Here is a 25,656-nt window from a genome sequence, read left to right as displayed (position 1 = left end):
ATGTGATTTAGTCTGGAATAAAAGTGCTGAATCATCTCTTTGTCAACAAATACCAATACAAACTCTGTGCAACAAGTGAACAGTTATAAAATGAATGACCAGTGTAAAGGAAAAGTGATCACTCTGTTTCACATCTTTCCTAAATTTATAACTGTTACCCTTGATTATATTTACTTGCTACAATTCTGTACTTTACTTATTCAATGAAAGACATGCATCTTTTCAATTCAAGCTCCTCAATTGTAACAAATGCTCCCTTGATCAGTTTCAACCCTAGATCATGAACAGTTGCTGAAATGCAACTTAACTGATTAGACATTTCTCACCAAAACAAACATATTCAGTTAGATTTATCATTACTTTGAGAAATGCCATGTATTACAAGAAGCTGACCGATTTGTTCTTATCTGGTACTAGACGGCTGCAGTGCCTGACAAAAAAAGATCTCAATATACTTCACTTATGACAGAAAAACAAAAAAGAAAATGTATCTTTTATGACATCTGACCAACAGTATTCAAGCTGGGAATCAAATTCAAACAGTATAAAAACTCTTTATATGATAATTTTAGTTGCCTTGCTCTGACTGTTCTCCAGCTATGATTTCTCTCTGAATCTGTAATGCAATTTCCTAATACTACGATTAACTATGCATATGCTTGCTTTTCTTTTTATCACCTGCATGTCTTCAAAGTCATTATGGTTTCCTCTACAAAGTTAAGAGTTTGCTACGGAGTGAGCAAATATGTAAATAATGACTACATAACTCTGACTCACTCATATGGTCTCACAATGCTTAATCTTAGGTCCACTATTGTTTCTCATATATGTAAATGATCTCTTATTTAAGATAGCACAATTAGTTGATTTTTTTAACATGAAACCACTATTGTAATCAATTCAAACATACATGCAGCAGTACAAGAAATGGTAAATAATGTTCTTAAAAAGTACAACTGAATTGTTTTCTGCTAAAGGTTTCGGTCCAAATTCCAAAAAGAAACAACATATTCAATTCTATACAGCTATAGGTCTACAATAGCGGTAAGCAGAACACACAGTGAGGAAATAATGACTATGGTGGAAACTTCAAAATTTTGGGGAGTCCGTACTGATGGGAATTTAAGCTGGAAAATGCATATTTTGGAACTCCTAAAAGAATTTACTTCAGCCACATTTACATTTGTAATCATTGCGAACCTTGGTGAAATTCAAGTCAGTTAGTTGGCATATTTTGCCTATTTTTACTGAATAATGTAATATGGAATAATTCACTGGGGTAACTCATCTTTACAAAAGAAAGTCTTCATTACTCCAAAACATGCTGTAAGAATGTTATGTGCTGCTCACACAAAATCATCTCATAGATGTCTCTTTAAGAAGTTAGGCATCCTGACTACGCACTTCAAAAGTATATTTATTCCCCCATGAAGTTCATTGTAAATAATCCACTGCAGTTTAAGAAGAACGATGATGTCTGCAATAACAATATCAGAGGAAAAAATTATGTTCATTAGTCCACATTAAGGTTTCCATTGCCAAAAATGAGATGTACAATGATGCGACCAAAATTACTGAGCACCTACCAAATGATATAAAATACCTGACACACACTAAAATTAAAATTTGAAAACAAACTGAAAAGGCTTCTTTGTGACAACATCTACTCCACAGAAGTGCTTCTACTCTTGTGATGTGAAAAGATGGTGGACAGGATTTACTAAAGACTATTTAACTTTCGGCAAAGATATACATCATTGCTAACAAGATCAGTTATACCATCAATGATTATCATTGATGTCTCTTTCTCTATGTATGGCTTTGCTATTTGCCTTTTTTGTTAGAAGAAGGATTAAGATTTTTTTACTCCTTGCCTTCAACATCAATGAACAATGTAACAAGCAAATGCAGTGATTTGGCAAGAATGTTTCTCTCTTCGTCTACAAATGCTACATAATTTTCAGGATCCTAAATAGCAAACCACAATTCAGTTACCTACACATCATGATGGAGGAATTTACATCAGATACTTGGAATGCTCCCAAAGATGTAGCAAAATTTCTACACTAAGCAACATCTGGGTAGCAGGTGACTCTCATTGTGACTGTCAGTTCATACAAACAGTTATCTTTTGTAAATTTTAACACCTCTGTGTGTTATCATGTTGACCAAGTGACACTGTCAATAACACTTGCAGCGGGCACACATTGACTGAGATTAGATCATGGATCAATGGAAATGTGTCACCTGACTGGATGACATGGTGCTCGTTACACTAGTTCAATAGTCATGTCCGGATACACCATCATCCAGGTGTGCAGTTGCTCTAAACAGGCACCGCACCGCAGAAACAGGTTGAGCGAACATTATTGTGCTGTTGGGGACATTCATAAGGACTTCCGTGGGTCCTGTTGTAGTAATTGAAGTCACAATGACAGTGGTGGCCTAGGTGAACATTACTGCAGACTAACTGCATCCCCTCATGCTCTGTCTTCCCAAATTGAGATGGTATCTTCCAGCAAATAACGTCCCATCCCACAATGACAGAATCATGCATCATTGGTTTCAGGAGCCTGACAGTGAACTCACGTTGTGTCATAGCTGCTAAATTCACCTGTCGTGTACCTCATGGAACACGTCTGGGATACTATCAGCCACCAGCTCTGAGCCCCCAAATCACTGAGCTGTAATTTAAGAGAACTGTGAGATAGGTGCATAAACATCTGATGGCACATACTTATGGAAACCTACCACTGACTTGCCAAATTCATGTCACATAGGATCATTGCTGTAACTGATATCGAAGGTGGAGAAACATGCTATTTAGAAGGTGGTCATATGTTATGACTCATCAGTATATTTTTACCTCGTATTATTCAGGCATCATTCTTTTTAATAGGAGGCACCAGTTCTTAATTATACAATGTTCAGGAACATTATTAACAAAGTTAACATTTCTTCCCCTGTCTCTGACCTAGAAGACAAATTTGAAAAACTATTCCCATATTTCTGTTAAGTATGTTGGGACTCTGTCGCCTCCAACTGCAGCCAATCCTTCAATAAGCTTGGTGGCTACAAGCGTTCACTGTAGCAGCAAATTCGTGAAACTGAGTGTGGTTTGTTCACGCTGCCTTCTCAAATCAGTTGCATAAACACTTCAGTGTGCTGAGTTATATCCACCACAATAAATGTCAGATGATAAATTTATTTCCCTTCACTGATGTAATTTCATCATGAAGCTCCAGCAACTGCCTAACTTTACCCAGGTCTTAGTTACTGGCAGATTCTTCTGGTGGTGTGTCTGCCATGATTTTATTGAAAATGTCAAGTATGAAAAATGAGTTTGCAAATGTGCTGTGCTGCAGTGATCAACAATAACTACAAAGATACATAAATGGTTAGCTGGTGACATGCTTCTGCAAATACTTTTTCTTTTATATTAGTCCATCTCACACAGCACTGCAGTCTTTCTGCAACAAAGGAAGGCTGAGCAAGCTATGTACAATGCTAAGTTTAATAACTTCGAGTGAATAGGAGGCTTGTATCACTTGTCATCCCAGAACTACTTTACATCTTTCACTTCCGAGACCACACATGACGAACTGGTTATTAGTCAGCACAGGCTGTACTGCACACATTCACAATATGAGATGACCCCATGTCTTCTAGGGATAGGAGACACAGAAATTGAAGATGTGAACATCCTCTAAAATGCTTTTAGGTTATGATCCCATCAACTGCAACGTCATAAGGAAAAAAGCAACTTACTTTTGACAAGAAAATAACTATTGATTTTTTTTTTAAATCGTTTGCAGTAATTTACCAAATCAAAATTGAGGATTTAAATCAAAATAACAATTTCACAACTTATACTGTTTTATTGTGGCCTCACCTTTCTGTCATAAAGGCCATTTTATTCCATTAAATGACGCAAAATGACACAAAAAGCTCAAAAAATCAATACATCCAAGAGCATTGTTACTAGCACAGTACACTGTTCACATACCATGTACAGACAGATGCCGTATATTTTTAATCAAGAAAACAATTAATGTCAGAATGGTCCAGTTGTTAACTAAAACTTGGTACCTGTAGCTGTCACAGAACTGTGTCGCATTATTTGCATTATTTAAACTGATTTGTTGGCTCTCTCTCTGCACTGTGCAAACCTGTAAACATTGGACTTTGTCGTAAGGAACATAAATCTCTTAGTGAATACTAAAGTTAAAATTTCTTCTTTCCATTCAAGATAAGTTTTTCAGTCTCAGGCAGCTGAAACCATAGTGTGCTTGCCTGAGAGAGAGAGAGAGAGAGAGAGAGAGAGAGAGAGAGAGAGAGTGTGTGTGTGTGTGTGTGTGTGTGTGTGTGTGTGTGTGTTTGTATGTGTGCGTGTGTTGTTGTTGTTGTTGACAAAGGCATTAAAGGCCGAAAGCTATAATTGTGATAATCTTTTTGTTGTGCCTATCTGTGACTCAGCACCTCTGCTATATGGTGATCAGCAACTTTTCTTCTCTAATGTTGTTACATTCCATACTGGATTTTGCATTGTTTGATTTTTTCTATTACAGTGAGGTATGTTTTCTACACGACAACTTTCTGTAGTGAACCTACACTATCTGATCAAAAGTAGCCTGATACCTCTATCTATTGCTGAACTTACCACTATATGTCACAATTGGCAGACCCACCAGTACAAAAAGAGCAGGGAGTATCGTCTTATCAGCAGAGAAGCAGTAACACCAGAAGGTTGGTCAGGAGAACTCAGTGACTTCAAACGTGGAGTAACAAATCCATAAGCTACATTTCAACCATTTTAAAGCTGAACAAGCTGACTGTTGGTGGTGTGATTGTGAAGTGCAGAAAAGAACAACCACAGCTAAAACAACACCATGCAGGCTTCATGTACTGACAGACAGGGACCCTTGGGTGTTGCAGAGGCTGGTTCTAAAAAGTAAAATATAATCAGCAGAAGGAATCACTCGTGTGTTCCAAAGTGTTACCAGCATTCCAGCTGGCACACTGACTCTGCATGGGGAGTTAAAGAGATTGGATAAGACGGCTGAGCAGTTCCTCATAAACCACACATTTCTGCAGTCAGTGTTAAGCCATGCTTAAAGTGGTGTAAAGAGCAACACCACTTGACAGTGGGTAACTGGAAATGAGTAATATGAATTCATCAATCATGCTATACCCAGTGGCAATCTGATGGTAAGGTTTGGGTTTGGCAAATACCTGGAGTGTGTTACCTGCCATCATGTGTAGTGCCAACAGTGCAGTACGGAGGAGGTTGTATTACAGTATGGGAGTGTTTTTCACCGCCAGGGTGCACCGCCATTATTGTGCATATGAAAATGATAAATGCAAAAGGATATGAAGACATTTTACAGCACTGTGCATTGCATACATTAGAGAAACAATTCAGATACAATGATTGATTGTATCAGCATGACAATGCACCCTGTCATAAAGTAGGAGCTGTGAGGCAATGGTTCATGGACAATAATATTCCTGAAATAGGCTGGCCTCACAGAGTCCTGACTGGAACCCAATGGAATACCTTTGCAGTGCTCCAGACCTCAGCACCCAACAACATCACTACCTTCTCTGATTTTGGCTCTACGAACGAGGAGTGGCTAGTCATTCACGTACATTTAGACACATTACTGAAAGTGTTGCCAACGGAGTTCAATTCTTCATAAAGACCAAGGGTAGACACACCCTATAGTATGACCACTAAAAGGTGTCTGGAAACTTTTGATCACACAGTGTATCTTATGACACAGTGCAAGTGCATGAGAATTGGCCCACAAATCACAATCACAGTTGAGAAATTCAGTTTGTAAAGTCAGGCATAACCTCAAAATTTGAACTTCATAACAAAAATTACAACTGTTAAACAAACACATAGCAACTGGAGTACCAAAAGTGAAAACCTTATCTTTCTAGGAAATGATGCAGTTGATAGGAGCACTGTTGTGTGATAGGTGAAAAAAAGAGTTAGGGCATCAGGAAATGCAGAAACTGAACTTCATGATTGGTCACAATTAGGACACTGTCACAGCCACTGTTCCTGACATAACGAATTGTGCAAAAGCCATTACCTGTGCAGATAGGTGCATCATAATTCACCAATTGACTCTAAAACTATCAGCAAGCACTGGTTATGCATGTGCAATGATTTAAATCCTTGGGTACTGAAAGGAGTGCTCAAGATGAGTTCCACGAGAATTCACAACAGGCCACATGATTCAAAGAAAAACCATTTCGTCTGACGTATTGGAGTAGTTTGAGGTCAGTGCAGAGGGCATTTCTATCACAGACAGACACAGGAAACAGAACCTGCATGCATCACTTAGAGCCAGAAACAAAAAGGCAGTCACTGGAATGACTTCAAGCTGTTTGGGCCATCTCTGGATTCTTTATATGGGACACACTTTGAAGACAATTAAAGCATAATTCACATAGTGAAAACATGGCAATGAGCACAGGACATGAGCTTTTGCCATCAGGAATACATGTTCTTACACAAGCTCTGGTGTAAGGCCACTGAATATGATGGAGATCATGTAGGAAAATAGTACTTGTAAAGGAAATGTTTATTTATTAGTTCTTTGAATCACTTTTGTACAAGACATGCACATGGTGATGCACAAACATATAACTGATATTGGACAATTCATAGCATGGTGTGATGGTTTGACGATATGGAGGTGTGTGATGTGAATGTACGAACATGATTTTACATAGTTATTAATTATTTTAGTTCCAGTTCTTTCTCATATATATACAAAACACATGCCTGTTTGGCAAAGTTAAAATAGAGCACACAATTCGCTTATTTTTAGATGGTGTAAATGCAAAACTATTTTACCTATATTTTACATTATTGTTTACTTCTTGTACAAAATTCAATCTCGCAGTTGATTTCGTGTATCTTTTCACACATATGGACCAAAAATTCAGATAATATGTGAAGTTTCCAGAGTCTTATTACACAAAGGCAGAGACTTCCTGTTCCTTATTGTTAGTGACAGACTCAGATGCCTTGGTTAAATGGAGGGTTTCTGAAGGTGGAGGTACCCACATTTTAAACATGAAGTTTTGTTGTTGTCTTGTATCATGATCATGAATATTCACATTTTTGTTGAATTTAGTAGTATTACTTTTTACAAAGTTACTTCTTTCTCCTATGTAGAGACGGCCAACAGCAAGAATTAGTAAACTTTGTAAGAGAGGTCTGCAGCTGTCAGTTAGCTTTGCCCTGTTCATTATTCTCACAGCTCTCTTCTGGGTGAGGAGAACGTCTTTGCTATGTGTGGATTCTCCCCAGAATATGATACCACACTGAATTACACTATGAAATTGTGGATTTTTTCTGTGTTTGTGCAGTATGTGAGGATACATAACGTGTAGCACACTTGGTTCACCTTACTATTCGTTTTGCAGATGTGTGTTTCCCACTTGAAGTTGTCCTGGATCCACAGGGCTAAAAATTTTGATTCTGGTGTGGGGGATATTACAGGGCCATGTAGTTCCACATCTGGCATCAATTTTGTGGTTGTCAGGTGGACGTTTAGGAAGGTGGTTTTCTTTGTACTGGCTATCAGATTACTTCTGTCGAACCAATCACGCAGCTCACTGCACTTTTAGTTATGGCCTCTTGCAGCTCATGGCAATTTCTACTGGTAAGGAGGAGACTGGTGTCATCTGCAAAGAGTGTACTGTTAGTGGCATTGCTGTTCAACAGTAAGTCATTAATATAAAGAAGTAACAGAACTGGTCAAAGCATTGAACCTCAGGACAGACCTCGTGCGATATTTCCATAGTCAGAGTAGTAAGTTTCAATATATCGATGATCACTGTAAGTTACTGCTACTTTTTGTTTCCTGTGTGAAGTAGTTCAGATGGAAGTCTCTGATGTCACACAACTTCAGTTTGTCAAGTAGAATATTATGGTCTATGATGTCAAATGCCTTTGACAAATCTAGGAAGATCCCAAATATGTTTTGTTTTCTGTATAGAACATCTAAGGTGCTCATATACACCCATTGTTGTGGATTTATTATCACTGCAGTCATGCTGGGAATCTGAGAGGATTTGGTCCTTTTCCAGAAAGTTTATTAGTCTCTGATAGAATAGTCTCTTCAGAAGTTTACCAAGAACAGGTAACAATGATATAGGTCTGTGGTTTTCCACGTTATTTTTCTCACTTTTCTTAAAGATTAGGACAACTTTTGCCACGTTCATACTATTAGGAAATGTACCTGTCATCAGTGATGAGTTGTGCACATTAGAGAGGGGGACAGCTATATTATTTATGCAGTTCTTTAAGATGAAATCTAGAATGTCATAGATTTGAGATGATAGTTTGGTTTTAAGGCCCTTAGTTGTTAATATAATTTTGTCAGCAGTAGTTTCCCTGAAGCATATAGAGCCTATAGAGTTTTTATTTTGTTTTGTCTACTGGGTGTGGGAGTGAAACAGTTAATACTTTGTAGTAGTTGCTTTACAGTACTTCCATAGTAATTGTTGAAAATATTTGCAATTTCTTGTGGATTAGTAACTCTGGATTGTTGAGGGTCAGTGTTGTATCTTCATGTTCACGAGGCAGTTGATTTGTTTCATTTCTTATGATACTCCACACTGCCTTCGCTTTGTTTGAGGATACCGCCATATAGTTGCCATTTGTTTGGCTTGTGCTGTAACTTTTTCTTTTAAGGATTTTGACTTACTGCTTAATATATCTTTCTGGGGCGGAGACTCATTTTTTTAGTGCTTCAACAGGCCTCTCTTCCTTCTTCAGGAAATCCTTACACCAGTTGTTTTGGATTCTTTTGATTTCATATATTTCAATTTGAGAGGGAAAACAATACTGAAGTGATACAGGAATGTATTTAAGAAGCATTACATTCTTTTGTCTGTATCGTTTGCTTCGTATACCTCATTCCATTTTTTTGCTGCTAGTGAATTGTTGAATGTTTTCAATATTGTCATGGTTATAATTTCTTACTTAAGCTGTGTATTTTTTGTTACAGCTTGGAGGGAGGACACTTGTAAGGTGGAGGACTTAGGCACTGTGATCACTGCAGCCTGTATCCAGAGGTTCTACAGCCCGGTAGTGACAGATTTTTAAATATCTGGTCTAGAGTTGTTTTGGTGTTATTTTTGCATCTTGTGGGGTGAGAAAATGTAGTTTTAAAACTGGATGAGCTTATGAGGTTCAATTGGGATTCTTTCATATGAGGTTCAACTGGGATTCTCTCACATGCCCTGGAGATAGACAATCAACATTAAAGTCGCCACACAGAATCAGTACGTTTTTTATTTTGGTGGAGATTGTTTAACAGTATTTCAAGATTTTTGTGGAACACACATACAATACCTGCCACAGAGCAGTAAAAGAATCCAATGATTATGTTTGTCTCTAGAATTTCAAAAGCAGCTAGTTCAAAATACTTGTCTTTATTTAAATAACCAAACTGGTCAAACCTTTTATATTTTACATAATTTTTTTATAAATATGCGGCACCTCCACCTTTTTGACTTTATCTGCAATAATGAGATGCCAATATGTAGCCAGATATGTTAACTGAGGAAATCTGTTCTCCCTTTACCACGTGTTCTGCAATGCACATGACATTTACATTTTTTAAGTCTGTTGTAAATAGAAGTTCAGCATCTGCAAGCTTGTTTGTTATTGATTTACATTGTGGTGGCACACAGAAGAGTTATTTCTCTTACATTTCTGGTGGATGTTGCATACTGCATTATTGCCTGTGGTTCCTTTCGTATTGGTTGCCTGGATAAGAGGATTGACCACAAAAATTTTTCGAGCTACACTCATTTGCATTTTCAGTATGTTTTACATTGTATTTGTCTTTGTCTACAATGTTTTCTTACTGATGTTTGGCTCTCGATAACTGAGTGGTATTATGGGGCCATTTAGTGCTTTTTCTTTCTTTACAGTCTCTAATATGAAATTTGCGATTTGTCATCTCCCAAGATTGTTTAAGTGAAACCCAATTCAATTATAAAAGTCTCTGTGAAATTTGCTTGCTTTAATTATAGTAATATTTGCAAATTTTGAACACAGTTTGTAGATTCACAAATTTACGCTCGTTACTTTTGTGTTTATCCATGACCAGTTTGGAAGATCATCTCTGAAAAGCACGGCCACTAAAACCTTTCTTCAATAGAAGGCATGGTAATTTGGTTTTTAAAGTTTTTATTAGAAGTTGACTGTTTGTTGCAGGCAACATTGTTTGTTCCTGTTGCAATTACCATGATGTCAGAGGTGCATGCCTTGGGAGCATTTTGGTTAATATTTAGTATAAAACTGTGTTGACTTGGGGGTAAACATAGCCTAAACATTCAATCTGCTCATTTTCATTTAAAAATCAAGATAAATTGAGGCCTTTGATGTCAACAAAGATAATAGCCTTGAGTTTTTGACCACACGATTTTTGTTTTTCATGAAATTTCGTTACTACTTCTGTTTTGTTTTGGTAGGTATTGATAGATAACTTTGGGTTTGTGACTGGTGCTGGCATCATTCTTGGATGAATATTAGGTTTAGGCAACAGACTCTGTTGCACTTTACTGTTAGAGCTGCTAGTGTTACATACATTTTTCCTGGAGTTCTTGTTTGAAGCTCTAGAGTCATGGTTGTGGTTCAAAGTAACAAGCCTGTTATTATTGATATTCCTAGTCATACATGGATCACATGAAAATGAACGTTAATACAATACATAGTCTATGGGCTGATCACTTTGATCTCGGCAGTTTTTTCCCTATTTCTCATTTCTTCATGTAGTCTTTGTATTCCGAACATGCTGCAGTCAAACCTTCTTTCAGTATACTAATTTCCTTTTCAACAATATTATAAAAAGGATAGTAGCTACTCACCAAAGAGTGGAGAGATGCTGAGACACATATAGACACAACAAAAAAGACTCACAAAATAAGGTTTTGGCTAGCAAGGCCTTTGTCAAAAATAGAAAAAACACACACACACACACACACACACACACACACACACAATGGACTACAGTCTCTGGCAGATGAAGTCAGACTCCGAGCAGCAGTAGCAGCAGTGCATGATGGGAGAGGCAACGGGGGGGGGGGGGGGGGGTGTTAGAGAGTTGGCTGGGGCAGAGAGGGGGAGGGAGGGATGGGTAGGGGGTGGGGGATGATGAAGTGCTGCTGGGGACTGTGCAGGGATGAGATGGAGAGAGGGTAGGGTAGCTAGGTGCAATCGGGAGGTTACACGGAGGGCAGTTGAGAGAGTAAAATGACTGTGTGCATTGGTGGAACAGATGGCTGTGCAGTGCTGGAATTGGAACAGGGAAGGGGCTAGATAGAGAACAATGACTAAAGAAGGTTTAGGCCAGAATGGTCACGGGAACAAAGGATATATTGCATGGAGAGTTCCCATCTGCGCAGTTCAGAAGACCCTTCCGTACAGCCTAGCCACCCATGGGCATCACATCTGCAGTGATGAACGGTCCCTCTTGAAATTTACTGAAGACCTTGCTGAGGCCTTTAAAGACTGTAATTTTCCTCCCAATCATGTACAAAAACAAATATCTGGTATCTTATCTTTCCAGTCACCCACCACCTCCCAAAGTCTCACCACCTGGCCACAGAGGAGCATTCCCCTTGTAACTCAGTATCACCCAGGACTGGAGCAACTGAATTACATTTTCTGCCAGGGTTTTAACCTCTCTTCGTGCCATGAAATGTGAAATGTCCTGCCCACTAGTCTTCCCTGCCCTCCCACAGTGTATTCTGCCGTCCACTGAACCTACACTATACACTCGTCTGTCCCTACACAACCCCCGCTCCCATGGCTCATATCCCTGTAATAGACTTAGACAAAAGACCTGTCCCATACATCCTCCCACCACCACCTACTCCAGTTCTGTCACAAATATGAAACCAGTCATGTGATCTACAAGTTTAGCTGCAACCACTGTGTGGCGTTCTATGTGAGCATGACAGCCCACAAGCTGTCTGTCCACATGAATAGCAACTGACAAACTGTGGCCAAGAAACAACTGGACCATCCTGTCACTGAGCACACCTCCCAACACAACATTCTTCATTTCTATGACTGTTTCACAGCCTGTGCCATATGGATCCTTCCCAACAATTCAGCTTTTCTGAAATGCGCAGGCGGGAACTCTCCCTGCAATATATCTTATGTTCCCATAACCCTCCTGGCCTTAATCTTCGTTAGTCATTGCCCTCACCTATCTAGCCCCTTCCTTGTTCCCATTCCAGCACTACACAGTCCTCTACGCCATCAACACACCTAGTCTTTTTACTTCTCTCCTTTACCGCTACATATTCCTCCCCCCCACCTCTCCCGACCGCCTTCCCTCTAACGTCCCGACTGCACCTAGCTGCCGTACCCTCTCTCCACCTCGTCCCTGGATGCCCCTCAGCAGCATTTCACTGTCCCCACCCCTACCCTGCTATACCTCCCCCTCCCCACCCCAGCCTCCTCCTTACCCCACCCAGGTGTCTCCTCCATCATGCACTGTTGCTGTTGCTGCTGCTCTTAATCTGGCTTCAGCTGCCAGGGACTGTGGCCATTGTGTGTGTGTGTGTGTGTGTGTGTGTGTGTGTGTGTGTGTGTGTGTGTGTGTGTGTGTGTGTGTGCGTGTGTGCGCGCGCGTGCGTGTGCGTGCGCTTATTTCTGACAATGGAGTTGTTGGCCAAAAGCTTATTTTGCGGCAGTCTTTTTGTTGTGCCTATCTGCGACTCAGCATCTCTGCTATAAGGAGCAACTATCCTTTTCGTAATATTGTTATATTCCATCCTGGATCTTCCATTGTTTAATTTCCTTTTCCTGTGACACCAAAAGAACCTCAAGATTGCTTACAACTAAGTACTCAGTAGATAGTTTTCTGTCACTGTTTTGTGATGCTTCAGGAGTTCTTCACACCCAGAATGTATTGCAGCTAGTGGACAACTCTGGTAGAATCCTATATTCAAATTAGTCTATAGTACCAACTTCTAAAATACTTCCTATTACTTCTGGAACACCCTGTTTACACTAAGCAAACAGGAAATTCTAGTCTATATTTCATAAACAGTAAGCTATGTAATAAAACAGAAAGGAAGAACATATTCAGGTTAAAATATAAAACAAACAGAGTAATCAAATACAGGAGTCTGGATTGTTATAAAGATCTGACTGTACATTCTGGTGAAGCAGAATGTATATACAGTAGTCACAAAATTTCATTGAATATTTAAGTGTCTAGCACTCATGTAACTGATGTCCCGTCATCTTATTTTCCATGAAGCATCATCAGACATCAATGTTTGAGTAATCCTGTGATCGATAACAAGAAAAGGAATGTTCGTCTTTGAAACAGAAGTCATTTGTTAAAAAAAATCTCTTTTTACATTACTTCCATTAATGTTTGGAACCAGATACCAGAAAGGATATTGGATTACAATAATTTAGATATTTCTTGTCAGTGTCTTATACAGAGGCTTAGCCACTCACGAAAAACTCCCTGCGCCTGTCATGCATTAACCCTGCTGTTCTGTTCACTTTTACTTGACATATATACTGTTCGGGTCAATATGACCCGACATATCAAAATGCTTTAGAAACATAAATTTTGGTACAGTTTTAGCTATCGACATTGTTGTTCTATTCCAGTACCTTGTTAGTAATAATAATAATAATAATAATAATAATAATAATGGTAATAATAATAATAATAACAATGCATACAACTTTATTGAGGGATATTTTTCATTTAAATATGCACATAAATTTGAAACAACAGACAGTTTCCATTACAGGCATTCAACTTAGAAAGCACTACAGTTTTTCCATACTTCTATTCTTATTGTTGACAGTTTAGACGTAAGTATTGACATTTTCTAACAACAGACAGTTGTCATTACAGATATTCATCTTAGAGCACACTACAGTACAGAACACACTACAGTTTTTTTATTACATTCCAACATAGAAAGCACTACAACTTTAGAATCCTCTCTTCTTACTGATTGTAGTTTAGGCACAAGTATTCACATAAATTTGAAACAACAGAATTTTCAATACAATCATCTTATAAAATACTACAGTTCTTTTCTTACTGCTTGCACTGTGGACACAAGTAGGTTACATGTTTCTTGCAAATATGTTTACTACATTTTCCACACACCATGTTTGTTTTATTGTCATTACTTGATGGACAGAACTTACAGCGTGCACGTTTTGTAGATTTTCTTGTTGTTACCGATTCTGACACACCACCCACATCATTCGGGTTTTGGATGCTTGTGACCATTCTCAAAGAATCTTCTGTTCTTGGGAAATGCGTTCTTGATGCAATATGTTCTTTTATCAGTGACTTTCCAAGTTCCTCCAAGAATATTCTCCTTCTAGTCAATTTGCTTGCATTCCAATTAGGGTCAACCGAAATCCACAAAACGTATGCATTATAAGCAGAAACATCAAGAATATTGTAGAAAACTATCATTGGCCACCTATTACTTTTTCGTTTGCATGTATATGTACCTAATAACTGATCAAGCGTGTCTACAGCACCTTTGGTTGAATTATAGTCCAAAATCATTTTTGGCTTCTTATCAGCCCTGTCACTGATTTCCGCATCATGGTGGAGAGTGCTCATAAGTACAACATTCTTGTGTCTCTTAGGAATATAATTAACCACAGTAGTGTCATTTGTGAAGTAAAATGAAGAGCTGTGTACCTCCTTGTTGGTCATTTTGTGTGGAAGCTCCGGCTTATTTTTCCGTATAGTTCCCAACATAGTCAATTTCCTTTTCAGAAGCAGCTGCCCCAAATTGTACGACGTAAAAAAGTTGTCACACGTGATATTCTGACCACGTAACTCAGAAGTGAGATCAGATACCACCCTCATTCCCTGATTTCTTTCTGGTGCCGCTCCACTCACCTTTCCTGTATAAATTTGGGCTTTCAGTACGTATGAAGTTTTGCTGTCACACATGGTCCATATTTTGATCCCATATTTTGCCGGTTTACTTGGGATATACTGCTTGAATGGACAGCGACCTCTAAATGCTACTAACTGCTCGTCAACAGTAACATTTTCTCCTGGATTATACAGTTTAGGAAGGACCTCTACCCACTTCTCCCAAATACTACGAATTGCGGCAAGTTTGTCAGTACGTCGTCTTTCCTCTCTAGTAGATTTCTTGTCAAATCGCAGGACACGTGATATCTTACAGAATGTTTCATGAGACATGGTTGCTCGAAATATGTTTCGCCCAGTATCTTTATCCCACAAACTTTTTGTAGACTCCCCATGAGATCGATATACACCCGCTAGGAGTAAGAGTCCTAAGTATGCATGGAAAACAGAACCATCAATATCTGTCCACTGTTCACCATAAACTCGCTGCCCTTCAATATTTGTCATCTCTATTATTTCATTTTGAAGCGCTGTGTGAAATACTGCTTCAAATGAACATTTTACATCAGATATTCTGCTGACTGCATACCTGGTAACTCCTGGGGTACTCTTGATGATGTTCGAAGCTGGTAGGCGACCATGTTGTGCTGGTGGATGCAACTGCCATTCTATATTCCCATTTTTAGAAAGAAAAGTCTCTACACTATTTTGTATGGGCTGTGGACTGTCGTAACTGTCATCGGAACACTCGCTTTCAGATGCATTGCTGATGTGATCTTCAAACTCAGAAAGTGATCCTTCATCTGGTGAGGCATTTACTATTTCTTCCAACTCACGATCATTCAATGGTCTCATCGCCATGGTGTCACAAGTCAAACTGGGCAGAAACAAAGCATTCCAATTATTGAGAACTGCCAATTATTATTTCCTGGGGAAAGCAACAAACAAGCCCATTGTTGTGAACGCATGGAGCTTTAGGTGATTGTTGAGAGTAAGTTGGAATGATGCAGTCACTATTCCCACACAACACAACAAAAATAATTTTCGCCATTTCCAGATTTTAGAAATAAATACGAGTTACACTAAACATATTTGTGTCGGGTCATTATGACCCGAACATTACATATGCAACTATTACAGTTGAAGCCCAAACTTCTTAAACTTTTTTAAAACCTTTTAAAACACATGCTGCTCATCCATTTTCAGACAAAGTCACAAAGTTTCATAAATATATATTGGTATTTACATAATGTAAAATAACGTTCATATTCGTTTCGGGTCATATAGACCCGAACAGAACAGCAGGGTTAAGTAAGGACAGGCTATATGTTATAATAATTCTTAGGAATTTTCTTTGAAATTCCATCAATACCATGCTATTTTTTTTTAATATCTCTATAATTTGATTATAGTCTGCTCCACCAAAGATGGTGGTTTGTGCATCTCGAGGCATGGACGGGAATGACACTGTTGACGATTCCAAGTGACAGTCATATTGTGTGCATGCTTTCCGCTTGAAGGAAGCATACATCCTGCAAATTATGTCTCTCCCTTGCTTATGCAGAATTTATCACTTACTACCTCCATCAGCGACGACAACTCACAACAAACGAAATAGAAATTTACTAAACAACTCGCTACGATCACGTTTAATGATCACATTAGCTACGGCAATCGGAGCAGAGCACTCAGAACACTACTGAATGCTCATTGGTTGTCGAATGTGCATGATGTAAGTGTGCAGAACAAGCCTAAACTCAACCGCCATCGTTCGTGACTCCAACTACAGTTACAAAATATGATGATGATGATGCTACAACTAATTGCTTAAATTTTTATGGAATGGTATTTTCAATATAACCTCTTCTTTCTTCAGCTGAATTGCTCAACTCTTATCTGTTACATTTACGAAATGAATATTAAAATTAATTGCAGTTCAAGGGTACAATGCAAGTGATCATGAAACCAGACACAAACAAAACTTTTTGCATCCAGTTTCATGACCACTTGCATTATACTTCGAATAATGATTGTCATGATTTTTGCTTTGTGGAGTAATATTTATTCTGACTGGATGTCTAATGTTTCACAGGATGATTTCAGAACGGGTTATGAATAAAAACTCAAAACTAGCCATCATCAAGTAATAAATGAATTACTGTGCAGTGCAATGAGTAAGAAATTTGTGAAACACTGTTTTGACAGTAGTAACACAGTTTGTTCATTGTGTCAAAGTGCACGGTTCCTATACTTAGGCAAGTGCCACCGATCCTTTGCTTTGAAGATTTTTCTGTGGTGATTCGCAAATGCCCATTAAATGAATGAAATGAATTAGTGCATAATTAAAGAAGCAGCATAGTACTATTTCATTAGTAACATCACTGTTGTGTATTACTTTCTTAAAGCTGGCACTGTTAAAGCAAAGGAGATGCGCTACTCTTCAACGATACTGGCGTGGTTAAACTGTAAATCTAAAATCATTAACTTCATTTCATAATTATTCTTCAGTTACATAGGTTTATTAATTTTGATTTTGATTGGACTGATGGTGTTAAATGGACCAAACCATTAGATCATCAATCCCTCCATCCTATACGTATTCTCATATAGAAAGAACACAGAAGATGCATTCTGAGAAAACGACTGTAACAGAGAATCAATAAAACCAACAAATTGAAGCCAGCAGAAGAGTGAGAGCAGTAAGAGGGTGAAGGTGGGCAAGTTGTTCAACTCAGAGAGCAGCTGTAAGCCCCCAGGCCATATTTTGTGATGGGATATACATCCTCTACATCCAATCAGCATTTCCTCACCCACTATTACCACAACGGAACTGACAATGCGAAGACAATGATAAAATCTCAGGAAAGAAAACGATGAAAATGAAGCAGTAAATCAATGACAGATATCAAAGAATAAGAAAAATTTAAAAAGTGGGAAGGGCAGGAGCCAGGCTGGACCACTAAGCAAGGGCAGCTATGTGCCCCCCGTCCAATTCAGGCGATGGGGCAAAACTCCAATTCCTCAAGTGGCTGTAATGCCAGTGCACTCTGCCTCATGGAGTGGAGCAGAAACCATCTTCTCAGTTAAACGTAAAACCACATTAGCCACTTTGGCGTCACCATCTTACACCAGAGGCAGCGTATCAGCAAGTTTAAGGTTTTTTTATAAGGTGGCCCCCAATTGAGACTGTCCAGTAGGATGTGGACCACCATCAGACGGGCACCACACTGACAGTGGGGTGGATCTTCACATCATAGGGCATGGTCATGGGTCAGCCAAGTGTGGTCAATGTGACAACTATGGCACACCTGCACTCATAAGCTCAATGATGGTGGACATTATTTAAATATACACAGTTGCAGATACCTGTATGGCACACTGTGCCTTCGATTAATTTTTTTGTAAAGATATGTGATAATGACCTAAGATTGAAATTGTGTGATTGTAGAATAAATGAAAGAAAAAAGTGAATGCCGTAGGTGGCATTAAATCATTTAAACAAACGACACAAATGTACCACAATTTCACAATGACACATTGCCTCCTCATAGGATAGGGTGCATGGAACAGAGGCACTGCTGCACATTCTTGGCCGCTGAGATCTTCAGACATGACCGCACATGAATATTTTTTCTATGTGTACACAAGCAAATGTGTCTTTGTTCCCCATTTAACTAGTGACCTAAATGAACTGAAGCACACAATAACAGCAGCAGTAACTTGTGTCAATGAAGGCATCTTAGATAAAGCAAATGATGAATTTAGTTACTGTCTACATATTGTCTGTTCACAAAGAATAATTGTAATAACACAGCAAAAAACTTTGCGGCTTTGTGGATATTTTAAAATCCATCCCTTTTTTGCAGCATGTTTCGTTTGATAAAGATGAAATGTTAAAATCAAGTCATTCTTGTTGAAGCACCCCACACATTGAAGGCTGGCTTCTTAGTCTCTGACAGTTCAATATAGAGATCAATGTTCTTAACACTGGAAGATACAGGAAACTGCATGGTGGAGTACTGGGTTTGTTATGCCTTCTCATTTAAACATCCAGCTGATGCTTGTGAGCAGTGTTACTTTTTTAATTTCATTGTCAGCTTGTTTCTCATTCCACAGTAGATAAAAAAAGTTCACTGCCTCAAATTCTCAGACAGATTCAATTAGCATTCACAGTTAGTTCCAAATAATTGCAGTGCAAGTTGTATCTTCTACAGCTGTAATCTTAAACTGAGCTACAAATTCTGTGTACACTACAATTAGTGATCCCCAAAGGTGAAGACTATTACCCAACTTTCAGTTGTGATATTTTGCATATTTTTTATTGTTTTCAGTTGGTGAATACCACTTTGCCTACCTTGTGGTTTTTACTTTAACACACAATTCATTCAAAAATCTTCACCTTTCTCCTTCTTGCATTTTTAATGGAACAGAACCTTTTTCACCTTTTTCACGAGACATGACTAACAATATTTTCAGCTTCCTGTTACAGTACAGCCCTCATTTTTGTAAAATGCTTTCACTGTGGCAGAACACCGAGATCCACTCCAGTAACGCATCTTTGTGGTGACACACCTACGGGAAAGAAATAACACAAAAAAATTGCTGCCAAGATCATTACAGTAACTTTTCTGTTGAAATCAGGAAGCCTACCTTTTATATGATAACTAGTAAGAACTAACAATATTGAGAAAAGGAAAGTTGCTATTTGCCATATAGCGGAGATGCTGAGTCCCAGACAGGCACAACAAAAAGACTGTCGCCATCCGAAGTGGCCGTGCGGTTAAAGGCGCTGCAGTCTGGAACCGCAAGACCGCTACGGTCGCAGGTTCAAATCCTGCCTCGGGCATGGATGTTTGTGATGTCCTTAGGTTAGTTAGGTTTAACTAGTTCTAAGTTCTAGGGGACTAATGACCTCAGCAGTTGAGTCCCATAGTGCTCAGAGCCATTTAAAAAGACTGTCACAAATAGTAGCTTTCAGCCAGTAAGGCCCTCATCAGAATCAGATGGCAAACACACACACACACACACACACACACACACACACACACACACACGACTGCAGTCTCAGGCAACTGAGGCCTCAGTTGCCTGAGACTGCAGTCATGTGTGTGTGTGTGTGTGTGTGTGTGTGTGTGTGTGTGTGTGTGTGTGTGTGAGAGAGAGAGAGAGAGAGAGAGAGTTGTGTTTGCATGAGTGTGTATGTGTGTGTTTGCCTTTTAATTCTGACGAAGGCCTTGTCCGAAAGCTACTATTTGTGACAGTCTTTTTGTTGTGTCTGTCTGCAACTCAGCATCTCTGCTATATGGTGAATAGCAACTTTCCTTTTCACAATATTGTTATATTCTATCCTGGATTTTCCCTAGTAAGAACTAATATTCACCTGGACACTAATGAGAAGAAAAATCTTTCTTTATACAAAAAGAATGTCCAGGCTGTCAGCCTGAGGGTTCTAGATTTTAAAATATGCATTACAGGATACTGATTGAAAATTATGAAACTACTCACCATTACCAGACTGATATTTTCACTCTGCAGTGGAGTGTGTGCTGATATGAAATTTTCTGACAGATTAAACCTATGTTATGGACCAACACTATAACTCAGGACTTTTGCCTTTCGCAGGCAAATGCTCTATCAAGTGAGCTACCCAAGCATGACTCATGACCCACCCTCACAGCTTTACTTCCACCAGTAACTTGTCTCTTACCTTCTAAACTTCAAAGAAGCTTTCTTGCAAAGCTTACAAGACTAGCACTCCTGGAAGAAAGGATACTGCAGAATCATGGCTTAGATACAGCCTAGGGAATGTTTCCAGAATGAAATTTCCACTCTGCAGCAAAGTTTGATTCTGGAAACATCCCCCAGGCTGTGGCTACACCATGTCTCTGCAATATCCTTTCTTCCAGGACTGCTAGTCTTGCAAGTCTCACAGGAGAGCTTCTGTGAAGTTTGGAAGGTAGGAGACAAGGTGTTGGCAGAACTAAAGCTGCAAGGAGGAGTCATGAGTCGTGCTTGGTTTAAGACAGACAGTAGAGCAGTTGCCCGCAAAAGGCAAAGGTCTTGAGTTCGAGTCTTGGTCCGGCACACAGTTTTAATCTGCCAGGAAGTTTCTTACTCACCATTTCACCATTACTGTTACATAAACAAAGATAACTAGTTTCCAAACTATCTACTGCTGACACTGTAAAAACAAATTATGTAATTCCATTTCACCTTTATTACACCCTAATTATATAATGGTAAGACAGAGATTTAGGAACCAGGTTTTAAATTGTAAGACATTTCCAGGGGCAGATGTGGACTCTGACCACAATCTATTGGTTATGACCTGTAGATTAAAACTGAAGAAACTGCAAAAAGGTGGGAATTTAAGGAGATGGGACCTGGATAAACTGAAAGAACCAGAGGTTGTACAGAGTTTCAGGGAGAGCATAAGGGAACAATTGAAAGGAATGGGGGAAAGAAATACAGTAGAAGAAGAATGGGTAGCTCTGAGGGATGAAGTAGTGAAGGCAGCAGACGATCAAGTAGGTAAAAAGAAGAGGGTTAGTAGAAATCCTTGGGTAACAGAAGAAATATTGAATTTAATTGATGAAAGGAGAAAATATAAAAATGCAGTAAATGAAGCAGGCAAAAAGGAATGCAAACGTCTCAAAAATGATATCGACAGGAAGTGCAAAATGGCTAAGCAGGGATGGCTAGAGGACAAATGTAAGGATGTAGAGGCTTATCTCACTAGGGGTAAGATAGATACTGCCTACAGGAAAATTAAAGAGACCTTTGGAGATAAGAGAACCACATGTATGAACATCAAGAGCTCAGATGGAAACCCAGTTCTAAGCAAAGAAGGGAAAGCAGAAAGGTGGAAGGAGTATATAGAGGCTCTATACAAGGGCGATGCACTTGAGGACAATATTATGGAAATGGAAGAGGATGTAGATGAAGATGAAATGGGAGATACGATACTGCGTGAAGAGTTTGACAGAGCACTGAAGGACCTGAGTCGAAACAAGGCCCCCGGAGTAGACAACATTCCATTGGAACTACTGACGGCCTTGGGAGAGCCAGTCCTGACAAAACTCTACCATCTGGTGAGCAAGATGTATGAAACAGGCGAAATACCCTCAGATTTCAAGAAGAATATAATAATTCCAATACCAAAGAAAGCAGGTGTTGACAGATGTGAAAATTACCGAACAATCAGTTTAATAAGTCACAGCTGCAAAATACTAACACGAATTCTTTACAAACGAATGGAAAAACTAGTAGAAGCTGACCTCGGGGAAGATCAGTTTGGATTCCGTAGAAATACTGGAACACGTGAGGCAATACTGACCTCACGACTTATCTTAGAAGAAAGATTAAGGAAAGGCAAACCTACGTTTCTAGCATTTGTAGACTTAGAGAAAGCTTTTGACAAAGTTGACTGGAATACTCTCTTTCAAATTCTAAAGGTGGCAGGGGTAAAATACAGGGAGCGAAAGACTATTTACAACTTGTACAGAAACCAGATGGCAGTTATAAGAGTTGAGGGACATGAAAGGGAAGCAGTGGTTGGGAAGGGAGTAAGACAGGGTTGTAGCCTCTCCCCGATGTTATTCAATCTCTATATTGAGCAAGCAGTAAAGGAAACAAAAGAAAAATTTGGAGTAGGTATTAAAATCCATGGAGAAGAAATAAAAACTTTGAGGTTCGCCGCTGACATTGTAATTCTGTCAGAGACAGCAAAGGACTTGGAAGAGCAGTTGAACGGAATGGATGGTGTCTTGAAGGGAGGATATAAGATGAACATCAACAAAAGCAAAACGAGGATAATGGAATGTAGTCGAGTTAAGTCAGGTGATGCTGAGGGTATTAGATTAGGAAATGAGACACTTAAAGTGGTAAAGGAGTTTTGCTATTTGGGGAGCAAAATAACTGATGATGGACGAAGTAGAGAGGATATAAAATGTAGACTGGCAATGGCAAGGAAAGCGTTTCTGAAGAAGAGAAATTTGTTAACATCGAGTATAGATTTAAGTGTCAGGAAGTTATTTCTGAAAGTATTTGTATGGAGTGTAGCCATGTATGGAAGTGAAACATGGACGGTAAATAGTTTGGACAAGAAGAGAATAGAAGCTTTTGAAATGTGGTGCTACAGAAGAATGCTGAAGATTAGATGGGTAGATCACATAACTAATGAGGAAGTACTGAATAGGATTGGGGAGAAGAGAAGTTTGTGGCACAACTTGACCAGAAGAAGGGATCGGTTGGTAGGACATGTTCTGAGGCATCAAGGGATCACCAATTTAGTATTGGAGGGCAGCGTGGAGGGTAAAAATCATAGGGGGAGACCAAGAGATGAATACACTAAGCAGATTCAGAAGGATGTAGGTTGCAGTAGGTACTGGGAGATGAAGAAGCTTGCACAGGATAGAGTAGCATGGAGAGCTGCATCAAACCTGTCTCAGGACTGAAGACCACAACAACAACAACAACAACAACAACACCCTAAACGGGAGGGTTAAAATAACTGAAATGTTAAAAATAATTATTAATAATCTTGAAATGTTTTTCATAATTTTCACCCCCAATCATAGAGTGCAGGTCTGGTATAGTGAGCAATTTGTCACACTACTTGTACAATGGACTCATTCTACACCCACGAAGACTCTCCTGCATGATAGAATACAAAGTGTGATTTAACATATTTTGATTTTTCAGACATTTTGCAAAAGTGAAGTCTTCTTCACAGAGTCTCACATGTTCATTCAGTCTGAAAGATAATATCTGGCAAAAACCACTAATGACCAGATTGTAACAGTCACTTTCCAGTCAATACATTTTGTAAATGCAGGTTGCAGTGACCATGATGCCCAAAACATTTTCAAGTCAAAGGTTCTCTCTCCAATTCTGTGTAGTACTGCGGTAGAAAATAAAAAATTAAAATATTCAATCAGCTAGAAGGGCTGAATAAAAAAAGTGTGAAGGGAGAGATATACAGGGTCCTTCACAATTCATATTACAGGTTTTTAGTGGTTGTAGAGTGGTTTTAGTAGGTTAAGTTTTGATAAGGAACCTGAAATTTACCGTTTCAATATAAAATACGTTTGAAGATCGAATCACTTTCACTGCCCATGTGTTGGACATGCTCAACAAGAGTATCTCGCATATTCTGTATGACATGCAACTTGTAACAGGACATCCTCCTCTAGCATTACTTTTCCTCAACAGTAGTTGTTGATACTAGTATTATTTTTTGAATTTTGGACAGGTCAGTATTATTTCAGCTGCTTTTCTGAAAACTTTCATGTAATTTTATACACATTATGTTATATCTCAAGCTAAAATTTACGAAAAGGAATTACTTTATTTTCAATGTCACAATCAATAAGTACTAGCTCTGAATGTAGACTAAAAATTATTTTTTTAAAAACATTTGCAATTAAAAATTATTTAGCTCACTTAAAATTTCTACCATTAATTATGCAATCTAATAATGTTTACTATGTTTATTTCTGGATTCATTTATGAAATAATAATCTAAATTAAAAGAAATTCATTTGTCAAGAAAAACTATAAACCCTTTGGAATATGGTTATCACTGCAGATTGAAGCAGTAGTAAGCATGCCTCTGATGTTATCAGACATATTTTTGTATTTTGGGCGAAAGATGTAAGTTCCAATTTGTTAATGTGAAAATTCAAAAGACTATGAAACACTAAAATGTGACAAAATACATTAACGTAACAACAAAAATTCTGCAACCACAATCATCAAATTTATTTAGATCAATTCAACCATGAGGACCTAAAATGTGAGAATTTCAACTTCAAGAATCAGGCCCCTAACCAACAAGAATTGGAGCCAACTCTACACGAAAAACTAGAAAGTTTATTGTAATCTACACTCTTCTCAAATTTCTCATAAAGGGCTTTGCTTATTGTGAACAATAGCTGGAATTAGAAATGAGGGTGAGACCACAAACTCCATCATAGCCACCGACAGAATGTGCATGTGTTGACTCCAGCAGATTTTCCATTGTATGTCAATTTCTGTATGCGGTTTCTACATCAACATGATGACAAGCTTGAATTTCCACACTTTGAACAGATGAAACTCACTTCAACAGGGAGGCTTTTTTGAACTGTCATAACACAAACATTTGGGGTGATGAAAATCCTCATGTCACACATTCATGTGGATTTTAGCAACAGTTCAGTACAAATGCATGGGCTGGTATAACTGATAGTTGTCTTCTGAACTGCCTAACATTCCCAGATACTTAACAGTGCTGCAAGAGATACTGGTGAAACTATTGGAAGATTTGCCACTATCATTCCATCGGCAAACATAGTTCCAACAGGAACTGGGAATTGTACCCGCTCATTTTGCACTGGCATCTGCAAACACCTCAACGAAACATATTGTGAAGGCGGACATGTTGTGGTGAACAAACTCTCTGGCCACCACAATCACCAGATTTCACTCATCTAGACTTTTTCTTGTGGTGCCATCTGAGAGTCTACGTATGAAACCTCTGTAATCTGAAGAATATCTTCTTGAAGAAGTTCTGGCAACAGCAGGAATTATTCGGTGCACACCAGGGTTTGTAGACTGTGTGTATGCAACCATGTGTCACAGATACATCTTGTGGAATGAACAGTAGGGTCGTCATGTGGACAGCTCCTGCAGAGCACCAAAGTCAGAACTCACTGTCTCCGCTGCTTGCATACTGTGAAGCGAGATT

The 25,656-nt window shown here is 38.8% G+C and overlaps 1 protein-coding gene across 3 annotated transcripts in view; it reads right to left on the bottom strand.

The window, feature by feature from the left end:
* The window catches only part of LOC124612403 (cysteine-rich protein 2-binding protein), a 227,325-nt gene that overhangs the window by 173,110 nt on the left and 28,559 nt on the right, over positions 1–25,656 (bottom strand). The window lies entirely within an intron of this gene.

This window comes from Schistocerca americana, chromosome 4, assembly GCF_021461395.2.
Source record: "Schistocerca americana isolate TAMUIC-IGC-003095 chromosome 4, iqSchAmer2.1, whole genome shotgun sequence".
NCBI lineage: Eukaryota > Metazoa > Arthropoda > Insecta > Orthoptera > Acrididae > Schistocerca > Schistocerca americana.
Note: the sequence above shows the minus strand (reverse complement) of the source record. Positions and strands in the feature narration are given on the sequence as shown.